A 12,036-nucleotide genomic window follows, 5' to 3' on the forward strand; every position below is an offset into this window, starting at 1 on the left:
GTTGGCAATTCGTAGTCTGACAAACGAATAAACAACAACAAAAGGCCGGTCGGTGGGGTCGAGCGGTTCTAGGCGCTATGGTCTGGAACTGCGCGACCGCTACGGTCGCAGGTTCGAAACCTGCCTCGGGCATGGATGTGTGTGATGGCCTTTGTTAGTTAGGTTTATGTAGTTCTAAGTTCTAGGGGACTGATGGCCTTAGAAGTAAAGTCCCATAGTGCTCAGAGCCATTTGAACTATTTGAACCAACAACAAAAGTTAATAATGTAATGAAACTATTTGTAAGGGGTAATAAATATTTACGGCATTTATCCTACCAGTCGTCCGAAATAGTGCAAACGTGAATATGAACCTGTTTGCTTACTATGTCACCTCCTTGGATACTTATATGCTTCTTGGAACATCCCGTGCAGCAAGTAACGATATACTGCACAAGTCAGGTGTAAACTTTCATTATCGCTGTGGGTTATTTTTCTGGCTCTTATCTTCTTGCATGGGAAGCCAACCATGTAACGTATTGTTTCACCCACGAATGTTTCGACATCGTTTCTCTGAAGTGCTCACCAGCAAGTAGTCTCGCGTAACATTTATTCTGCACCCCGTGCAAAATAAACGTCATGTCTTTTTAAAACCTTACGGATACTTTAAGCACACTGCGTACGCACACGGGCGTGTTTGTTTAGTCGACATAATGAGTACGGTAAAAATCTTTTCACGGATTTATTGCTCGCCTTCAGAGACAGACACGACCGCTGCAGAGCCTCGTCGCCGCCGGCCGCGCCTTTCATTTGTCTAATGAATTTCCTTCAGCGGCCGCCGTTTCCGCGCAGTCGCGCCGCGCCGCCAGCGCGGCGAAGCAATTACGCGCCGTGTCTCGTGTCTGCCCGGCTGAGCCCGCTTCACGCCTCGCCTCTACTCGCGGCGCTCCGCCGCGGAAGCCATTTTGGATTGGGACAAATTAAATTTCTGTGGGCCTTATTTTACGGCTCCCATCTAAAGACGCGCTGGCCGGAAGGAATTTAAATTTTAAAGCCGCAGGCGCGGGGCTCGAGCACTTGCAGCCGTCAGCCGGGCGGAAGCGCGTCGTTTCGCAGCCAGCCGGCTGCGGCCGTGTTGCGGCTGCGAATCTAGGAGCAGGCGGCTGCCACCTGCGTGAGACACTCGGGGTGAATGCTGCGGGCACGCAATGTCTGTTGCCTCCCGTGCGGCAAATCACTGCAGCTGTTCGTTCCATTAATCTGGAAAGTAGCTTCATCTGTCCGAACATGCAAGGGGTTAACTTAATTGGAGTAAGCAGAAATGATTGAAGATTTTCATTCTGTAAACATCGTGCAGTAGGAATTAAAATTCAGACACTAGAAACAAAAACTTTAATGTTTGCCGATGACGCTGTAATTCTGTCAGTGCAGCAAAGGACGTGGAAGAGCAGTAGAAAGGAGTGTACAACCTCTTGAATGGAAAATAAAAGATGAACGTCAGAAAAAGCAAGACAAGGATAATGGCATGCAGTCGAATTAAATCAGGGGATGCTAATGGAATTAGATTGGGAAACGAGACACTTTCAAAGTAGTAGGTGAGTTTTGCTGTTTGGACAGCAAAATAACTGATGATGACCGAAGTAGAGAGGATATAAAATGTAGATTGGCAGTGGCATGAAAAGCATTTCTGAAGAAAAGAAGTTTGTTAGCATCGAATATAGTATTTGTGTTAGGAAGTCTTTTCTGAAGGTTTTTTGTGTGGAATGATACCGTGTATGGAAGGTGAAACATGGACGTTAAACAGTTTAGATAAAAAGAGAATAGGTTTGGTGCTACAAAAGAATATTGAAGATTAGATGTGCCGATCATGTAACTAATGAGGAAGTACTGAATAGAATTGAGGGGAGAAAAAATTTTGGCGAAGGGATCGGTTGACAGAACGCATTCTGAGACATCAAGGTATCACCAAGTTATTATTGTTCAAATGTGTGTGAAATCTTATGGGACTTAACTGCTAAGGTCATCAGTCCCTAAGCTTACACACTACTTAACTTAAATTATCCTAAGGACAAACACACACACCCATGCCTGAGGGAGGACTCAAACCTCTGCCGGGATCAGCCGCACAGTGCACGACTGCAGCGCCCTAGACCGCTCGGCTAATCCACGCGGCCACTTATTATTGGAGGAAAACGTAGCGGAGACGGGGGGGGGGGGGGGGGATGGGGTGAGTGGGGGGGGGCGGAGGGGGGGGGGCAAGCAAAAAGTAAAAATCATCTTAGAGGGAGACCAAAATATGAATACAGCAAGCAAATTCAGAAGGATGTAGGTTGCACAGGGCAGAGTAGCATAGGGAGCTGCATCAAAACAATCTTCAGACTGGAGACCACACGAACAACAACGAACATCGGCTTGCTTGGAATGAAGTTTTTCTTTAGGAAAGTTCGCTGTTTCTATCCATGTTGACTTGAACAAAAACTATACGCGACTGTCGATTGAAATTGCGTCACCATAAAGGTGGCAGCGACCGTTGTGGCCGAGCGGTTCTAGGCGCTTCAGTCTGGAACTGCGCGACCGCAGATTCGAATCCTGCCTCGGGCATGGATGTGTGTGATGTCCTTACGTTAGCTATATTTAAGTAGTTCTAAGTTCTAGGGGACTGATGACCTCATAGTGGTCAGAGCCATTTTCAACCATGAAGGTGGCAAGTAACACACGTGAAAGTGGCATGAAGTCTACGACACGCTTGGATGTGCAAATGATAAAGGCACACAAAGTGGCTGCGAGTAATGCATTCCGCGTTCTGCGTGTGAGGAAAGGTTATTAAGTGGGTGTTTAATTAAGATAATGCATTTGAGTGTTGGTTGGTTATGCAAAGATCGTGCGAACCTTATGTAGGAAGGAGAAAATTCTACCAGCACGAGTCGGCATTCGCGGCCTGTCCAAACTGCAGTGTATTGTTCCCTCGTATTATTGCTGGCGAAGGTAGAGACCTCGTTTATATGAATCGATCGGTTCAGGAGGGCCATCCTCAACAACACGCAGGATCTCAACGGCGTCACGCGACTAGCAGCCGAGAGAAATATTGTTCGCTCTGCCTTCCACTTACGTACAGCCACGTCACGTACCTGGAGTCAGGAAGCTGCCTTGTAAGCAGCAGAACAAGTGTCCAGAGTGTGACGACATCTGGAGAACCTTGAACTGTCAGCATTGGGACCATTACCGCAGCTTCCTCAGACGAGACGGTAGAGGGAGTCTCGCCCACAGTGGTGTAAGTACCGAAACACTGGACACACAAATGAGTCCTGGTTCTCTGCGTAGTGTCACGATGGATGAATGCGTGTCTGAAGGCTCCGAGGAGAGCGGACTAACGATGACAGATTGAATTCGTTATCATCATGCGAGCCGAGCGCCTGGAGTGATAGTATGGGGTGCCACTGGGACACGATTCCTTCTGCTACGCATAGTTGGTTATTTAGCAGGCGTTGTATTTCCGAAGTGGTAGCTGTGCCCTGTCTTGGACGTCTCCATGACGTTATCTTTCAACGAGAAAATGTAAGAACACACCGTCGCCCTTGCTATCCTGACTTAGCTCTTTACAGAGGATGTTTGGATATTGCCCTGGCCAGCACGTTCTCCACAGCTCACCGAGGTCAAGGGCTCTCGAGAGACTGACTCGTCCCCATTACTATCGATGAATTCTGAAATGGAGTGGAAGCAGCAAGGAATGTCGTACTTGTATCTGTCACCCAATGTCGGTTCAACTTGACGCTCAGCCAGGTTGGAGTTCTAGTTGGTGCATGAGCTGGCAGCTCCGACTACTAAATTTTACACCACACATACCCCTAGACTACAAGTATCTACAAATTTAATCATGTATTCCTCCTACTATACCGTAAAATATTGTTATTTGCTAGTGTTGTGCCGGACGCAAAAACACTCGTCAGCATTGTGGTGGATTCTTAGATTTACTTCTGGAGAAGGCCTAGTGGATGTTAGACCATTTTATTGTTACGTGAACAAGATGAAATACTCTGAAACAATAAGTATCCGCATGACAGTCTATGTATATTTGTTACTGCCACTGAAAACTAGCGTGTTACTTGATGCAGTACAGATGATAGTCTCTTCTCTCAATGTACAGCTGACTATAAACTTGGTACTTAATTCTGTGTAACACAACTCTCGCGCTGGTGGCTCTGTAGTGGGACGATCCTGTAGTCCTCGGCGATTGCTGCAGAGTAAAGTGAGCGGCACTGCGTTCTGACGTAAATAAGTCTCCAGTAGTGGTGGCAAATGGAAATTCTTGAGGCCGTGTCTGCGCCGACGTCTCTCATCCGTCGCTTCGTCTGGTAGCGATTGTGCTTGCTCGTGGTCCCGTGGTCAGGTACGAACATTGTCATGGACTTCGCTCTCCGGGTGATACTACAGCTAGCATTCGAGATGTTGGGTTGGGTTGGGTTGTTTAGGTAAGAAGACCAAACAGCGAGGTTATCTGTCTCATCGGATTAGAGAAGGACAGGGTAGAAAGTCGGCAGTGGCCTTACAAAGGAACCATCCCGGCATTTGCCTGGAGCGATTTAGGGAAATCACAGAAAACATAAATCAGGATGGCTCGACTCGGGATTGAACCGTCGTCCTCCGGAATGTGAGTCCAGTGTGCTAACAACTGCGCCTACCTCGCTCGGTCATTCGAGATGTCGCAATTTTTATGGCCAAGAGTGTATTTGGAGTATTCTGCCTTCAGCAAAGTACACTTTTCTGTTTTTCTAAAAATGGTTCAAATGGCTCTGAGCACTATGGGACTCAACTGCTTTGGTCATTAGTCCTCTAGAACTTAGAGCTACTTAAACCTAACTAACCTAAGGACATCACACACATCCATGCCCGAGGCAGGATTCGAACCTGCGACCGTAGCAGTCGCACGGTTCCGGACTGCACGCCTAGAACCGCGAGACCACCGCGGCCAGCTCTGTTTTTCTCTCTACTTCGCTGCAGAGTAGTCGTTTCATTCTAAAACTATCGTCGTTCATTGGGAAAAATTTCTGTTCTGATTGCCTAAATCTAATGTGTCTGCGAAATTCAGTTAATGTTTTAATTTCTTCATAGGAACGCAAATGTTCTAACGTTTTGTGCAAGTGTGTTTTCTGCGCTCACTTTTAACCTTCACCTAGCCCACGTCATTTGCAGAAATTATGAAAAAAACAGATGAAAGGAAAATGTGTCGGCAGCACTTCACGGGGTTAATTGGCTGTTGTAATATCATCAAATGGCCGCTTGTGTCATCTTCACAAAGATCTCCGAGCGATTCTAAGTTTTCAGAGCAGAAATAATATAACAACGATTTCGTTAACAAACTGCCAAACTCTCACGAAAAGCACACTGAAACACACCTCAACAAGTGACGCCAGGTCCGTCTTACATTACAGGAATTCATGCCATGGAAAAGTCCTAGTGTTGTCTTGTTCCTGTCTGTTGCAAGGCCCCTAATAGAAAGCCTCTCCCATGACCATTATTAAGCTTCAGCGAAGACTGCCACATCTCTCTAGACGCTTGGAGAATCCAGAAAAAAAATTTATCTCTCTCCTTCCCCCAAACCCTCTCTCCCACACTATATATCTCTCAAGATTCGTATGAATTTACTTAAGTATTCCATTCGTGTTCACTGGAGACAGCTAATATTCCACTGGTAGCTCTCTGGTGTTTCCATTTCACGTAAGATATGTTTCTAACGTTGACGAAATCATCCTTCTTCGACGCGCGTCGCGAGAGGACTGAATTTCCGGTCAAAACAGTCCAAAGAGCACGAATGTGTCTCCGAGCACATCAGCCGATGACTCATATAGAGGATTCACGTGACTTGAATGTGTTACATGCTTGCAAAACTGTATAATGAGCTTTGTGGGGACTCCTTAGCGAATGGTGGCAGTGCACGACATCTGTGCAGCTACTTCAGACACTAGATCGAAACTGCCAGAGTTACTCAGTCTTTCATGGGTATATGCTGCTTAAGGAATCTGCCGGCCTTTCAGGGTGACAAATAAACACACTTTTAACGGCTACGTTGGAAATACTTTAACGAAACTATACTGTATATAGTGACGGAACAAAATCGCAACACCAGGAAAGAATTGGGCGACATAAACGGAAGTTGGTAAACGTGTTTCTACATCTGAAAAATGATGTCTATTCCAATTTCACGGCAGTTGCGTAAGAGTGGGGCTAGTAGCGCTACTATGAGGATGCAAATCGGGTTTGCTTTAAATACAGGCTGTAACCGTCGTGAACGTTACTTGCTTTTGAAACTGGACGTGATGTTGATGTAGTTGAGACTGCCTGAGTTACAACGATGTCATGTTATCGTGCTACGAGGAGCTGGAAGTTCCTTCTGCAATACTGCAAAAAGACTTGGCAGGAATAAAGCCACTGTACATGATTGCTGGCAGCGGTGGTCACAATCGCAATAAGAGCGGGCTCCGGACGGCCACGTGGCACTACCGAGAGGGAAGACTATGATGTTCAGCGCATCTTACTGCGTCTGCAGCAGCAATTTGAGCACCACAGTCATGTTAAAGAACAGTCACTTCAAGGGCAACTCCGAGTCGGCCGCCATGTAGCGTGACCCAAACCCCACCACCATTTGTGGTTCAAATGGTTCAAATGGCTCTGAGCACTATGGGACTCAACTGCTGAGGTCATTAGTCCCCTAGAACTTAGAACTAGTTAAACCTAACTAACCTAAGGACATCACAAACAGCCATGCCCGAGGCAGGATTCGAACCTGCGACCGTAGCGGTCTTGCGGCTCCAGACTGCAGCGCCTTTAACCGCACGGCCACTTCGGCCGGCCCACCATTTGTGACTTCAGCGGTGTAAGCGAGAGCACATTGGAAGGGCGGGTGGAAGTCTGTTGTGTTTTCGGATGAAAGCTGGTCTGTCTCGGTGCCAGTAATGGTCGTGTGTTCGTTAGAAGAAGGCCAGTTGAGGGCCTGCAACCAACCTGTCTGCATGTTAGACACACAGGACCTACACCTAGAGTTATTGTCTCAAATACGATTTCGCATGACAACAAGAGCACGCTCCTCGTCATCCCACGCACCCTTTCAGCAGATTTGAACGTCATTCTGGTGAATCAGCCCGCATTCCAGGAGGTGTTTTCGAACAGCATAACTCTCACCCACGTACCCATGTTGTAACCCAACACGCTCTACAGATTGTCGGTACGTTGCCTTGGAGCCGGCCGTTGTGGCCGAGCGGTTCCAGGCGCTTCAGTCCGGAACCGCGCTGCTGATACGGTCGCAGGTTCGAATCTGCCTCGGGCATGGATGTGTGTGATGTCCTTAGGTTAAATGAAATGATAATTAAATGAACACCCTAGCTGCAAACAGGCGTTGATGTACTTCATTGGGGACATGTTGAAAATGTGTGCCCCGACCGGGACTCGAACCCGGGATCTCCTGCTTACATGGCAGACGCTCTATCCATCTGAGCCACCGCGGGCACAGAGGATAGTGCGTCTGCAGGGACTTATCCCTTGCACGCTCCCCGTGAGATCCACATTCCCAACATGTCCACACCACTACGTTCGTAGTGCGCCTAATGTTTGCCCATCATACTCATTACTCGTGGCAGATTAATCTACCAAGTCCCGTACGAGTCCGGGCATAGCGTGTGCGTTCGCACAAGAAGGTCAATGGCCGGGAAGCCATATTTTAACTATATATGACGGTAGTATTCGTTCCCGGAAGAACAGTTACCGTGGATGACCATACAGCTTTGCTAGAAATGAAATGATAATTAAATGGACACCCTAGCTGCAAACAGGCGTTGATGTACTTCATTGAGCACTATCCTCTGTGCCCGCGGTGGCTCAGATGGATAGAGCGTCTGCCATGTAAGCAGGAGATCAACATGTCCCCAATGAAGTACATCAACGCCTGTTCGCAGCTAGGGTGTCCATTTAATTATCATTTCATTTCTAGCAAAGCTGCATAGTCATCCACGGTAACCGTTCTTCCGGGAACAAATACTACCGTCATATATAGTCCTTCGGTTAGTTAGGTTGAAATGGCTGTTCAAATGGCTCTCAGCACTATGCGACTTAACTTCTGAGGTCATCAGTCGCCAAGAACTTAGAACTAATTAAACCTAACTAACCTAAGGACATCACACACATCCATGCCCGAGGCAGGATTCGAACCTGCGACCGTAGCGGTCGCTCGGTTCCAGACTGTAGCGCCTAGAACCGCACGGCCACTCCGGCCGGCGTTAGTTAGGTTTAAGTAGTTCTACCATCTAGGGGACTGATGACCTCAGATGTTAAGTCCCATAGTGCTCAGAGCCATTTGAACCATTTCTTGCCTTGGTCTTTTCAATCACCAAATCGGTCTCCAAACTAGCACATATGGGACATCATCGGATGACAATTCTAACGTCATCCACAACCAACATTAACAGTCATTTTTCGACCAAGTGCAACAGACATGGAACACTATCCCACAATCTGACATCCGGCACCTGTACTACACAATGCATTCACGTTTGCGTGCTTGCATTCAACATTCTGGCAGTTACATTGGCTATTAATGTACAATTCACATTTGGAATATCTTACTTCGCGCTTACATCAACGTCTGATCTTCCAATGTTGATCATTTAAATATGTTACCTACACTAATGAATTCCCAAAATTTCATTACTATATATTAATTACATTTTAGTGCTGCGGATTTTTTCCGTCAGTGTATTTGAGTATCTGACGTCGCTCCTAGTGCACACATTTCTATGAAACAGAGAATGCGGAAAGAAATGGAAGGGATGAGTGGGATTTCGTGACTTCTCCACATGCACAGGGCACTGTGGTAATACAACGGCGGTGCTTTAACCGCTTCGGTCTTCCGGACACGATCCTTGACCGACTCAAATTTCAACTTCTCACGCACTGCTATGGAGCGTCTCTCGTCCATTAACCTCCTCCTCACAAATTATTGATTCTCATAGGAGTTCAGACGATTTTATTGAATCCGTACTCAAACAAACATGAATGAACCGTCGCACTCTTAACGAAATGTATTTATTTAAGTGGTGTCTGTTCTGCTGGACATGTTGGCGTTGCCCTTCGGATTTTTCCTTCGCGACGAGAAGAGGGGAAGGAATGTTCTCACTTCGCAAGTTTCCATTCCAAGCTCGTGTTTTCTCTCATCTACTCCTTTCAGTTTCACCTAACGACGTCATCTGAAACATACATCGTCTTGACACGATGCGTCAAATGGTGTGGCTAGGGCAGGCCCGTGTTCCCACATCACCCGTAAACCTTTCTCCGAGAAACATTCCAGATCCAGCGCTGAGAGGGTTGAGCCTCAGTAATACTACGCCAGAAGAGCACAAATTGTGCGTGTTTATATTCCGATTCACGAAAGATGGCGGTTCGTGAAGATGAAGGTGCGGAAGGGAACTGCATGGCCGCAAGCGACAGTTGCGGTACGCGCATACAGGTGCTTCGCGTTTGAAGAAAGCGTGTAGCCTTCAAATTATGTCTCCCGTTTGCTTGTGCGGAATTTGTCGCTTACAACTACCATCAGAGACAAATGAAAAAAATCACTAAATATTCGCTACGATGAGTTTTAATGCTCGCATTGACAACGACATTCACACCAGAGCGCTCAGAACGCTACTGAACGCTCATTGGCTGTATGAGAATGCGTGACGTATTCGACCGCCATCATTCGTGCATCCAACAACACTGATGTGACAGAAGTTGTAGGATACCTCCTAATATCAACTCGACGTTGATTGAACTCAACAACTTGTTGAGAGTCCCCAAAGAAATACTGAGCCATACTGCTTCTGTACCCGTCCATAATTGCGAAAGAGTTGCCGTTGCATATTTTGTGCACGAACTGATGTCTCGATTACGTCCCATAAATGTCCGTGGGATTCATGTCGGGCGATCTGCGTGGCCAAATCATTCGCACGAATTGTCCAGTATATACTTCAAACAATCACGAACAACGGTTGCCCAGTGACAGGATGTTGTTGTTTGGGAACATGAAGTCCATAAATGGCTGCAAATGGTCTCCAAGTAGCCGAATATAACCATTTCCAGTCGATGATCGGTTCAGATGTAAACACAGTCCAGACCATTATGGAGCCAACACCAGCTCCGACAGTGCCTTGTTGACAACTTGTAGTGTCTGCGCCGCACTCGAACCCTGCGTCAGCTGTTACCAACTGAAATCAGGACTCATCTGACTAGGCTACGGTTTTCCAGTCGTCTAGGGTCCAATGGATACCGCCACGAGCCCAGGAAAGACGCTGCAGGCGTCGTGCTGTTCCCAATGGCACTCAGGTCGGATGACCATTGACGCCAAATTTTCCGCACTGTCTTGCCGTACACCCCACATCGATTTCTGCGGTTATTTCACGCAGCATTGCTTGTCTGTTAGCTCTGACAACACTACGCAAACGCTGCTGCTCTTGGTCATTAAGTGAAGGCCGTCGGCCACTGCATTGTCCGTGGTCAGACGTAATGTCAGATATGTGGTATTCTCGGCACACTCTTGACACTGTGGATCGCGGAATATTGAATTCCCTAACGACCTAACGATATTCGATAAGGGATCTCTTGCGTGTGTAGCTTCAACTACAATTCCGCTTTCAAAGTGTATTAATTCCCGTCGTGCGGCCATAAACACAACGCTAACCTTTTGACATGAGTCACGTGAGTATGAATGAGAGCTCCGCCAATGCACTATCCTTTTATACCTTGTGTACTCGTACGCGATACTAAGGTCATCTGTATATGCGCATATCGCTATCACTTCAGTGTATAGTGTCTCTATATGGATTTACAACCATTTATCTCATATATTCAGATGTTGAAATGAAAACCTTCTTTCGGGCCGTGCAGCTTAAGACTGTTGCAGTGAGGAGGTGGTTCCCAGCGGGTCTCGCTGTGTGAGTGCAGCCAGCGGCAGAAGCAGCAGCAGCAGCAGTAGCGAGTGTTTACCAGGGTCCACAAAAACCGCCCGACATGTGACCCCTGACGTCAGGCGCGTGGGACGCCGCCCCGATGCCACTGCCGGGGCGCCGACTCGAGAAAAGGCCGCGCACTCTTGGGCTTTTCCTCCACGCTAAGGAGGCCTGCAGCGCTGTGCGCGTCGTGCCAGACATAGCTCACTTTCCTAGCATGGCTTCGAATACCTTCGACAAGATTTCAGGGATTTTTTGGGTATAATTTCTGACTATTTTGGTATCCAGGACACGTGGTCTCCAGAGGCTCGGTACTGTACCGAGTGATAACGTATTACACTACTGACCATTAAAATTGCTACACCAAGAAGAAATGCACCTGATAAACAGGTATTCATTGGACAAATATATTATACTAGAACTAACATGTAATTACATTTTCAGGCAATTTGGGTGCATAGATCCTGAGAAATCAGTACCCAGAACAACCACCTCTGGCCATAATAACGGCCTTGATACGCCTGGGCATTGAGTCAAGCAGAGTTTGGTTGGCGTGTACAGGTACAGCTGCCCATGCAGCATCAATACGATACCACAGTTCATCAAGAATAGTGTCTGGCTTATTGTGACGAGCCAGTTGCTCGGCCACCATTGACCAGACGTTTTCAATTGGTGAGAGATCTGGAGAATGTGCTGGCCAGGACAGCAGTCGAACATTTTCTGTATCCATCCAGAAAGACCCGTACAGGACCTGGAACATGCGGTTGTGCACTATCCTGCTTAAATGTAGGGTTTCGCAGGGATGGAATGAAGGGTAGAGCCACGGGTCGTAACACATCTGAAATGTAACGTCCACTGTTCAAAGTGCCGTCAATCCGAACAAGAGGTGAACGAGGCGTGTAACCAATGGTACCCCATACCATCACGTCGGGTGATACGCCAGTATGGCGATGACGAATACACGCTTCCAATGTGCGTTCACCGCGATGTCGCCAAACACGGATGCGACCATCATGATGCTGTAAACAGAACCTGGATTCATCCGAAAAAATGACGTTTTGCCATTCGTGCACCCAGGTTCGTCTTTG

At 47.3% G+C, this 12,036-nt stretch overlaps 1 non-coding gene across 1 annotated transcript; it reads right to left on the bottom strand.

The window, feature by feature from the left end:
• Positions 1-7,403: 7,403 nt before the first annotated feature.
• Trnat-ugu (transfer RNA threonine (anticodon UGU)) lies at positions 7,404-7,478 on the bottom strand. Its single transcript has one exon. It is a non-coding gene; the product is annotated as a tRNA-Thr (tRNA).
• Positions 7,479-12,036: the final 4,558 nt, after the last annotated feature.

The sequence above is a fragment of the Schistocerca nitens genome, chromosome 1 (genome assembly GCF_023898315.1).
Source record: "Schistocerca nitens isolate TAMUIC-IGC-003100 chromosome 1, iqSchNite1.1, whole genome shotgun sequence".
Classification (NCBI taxonomy): Eukaryota; Metazoa; Arthropoda; class Insecta; order Orthoptera; family Acrididae; genus Schistocerca; species Schistocerca nitens.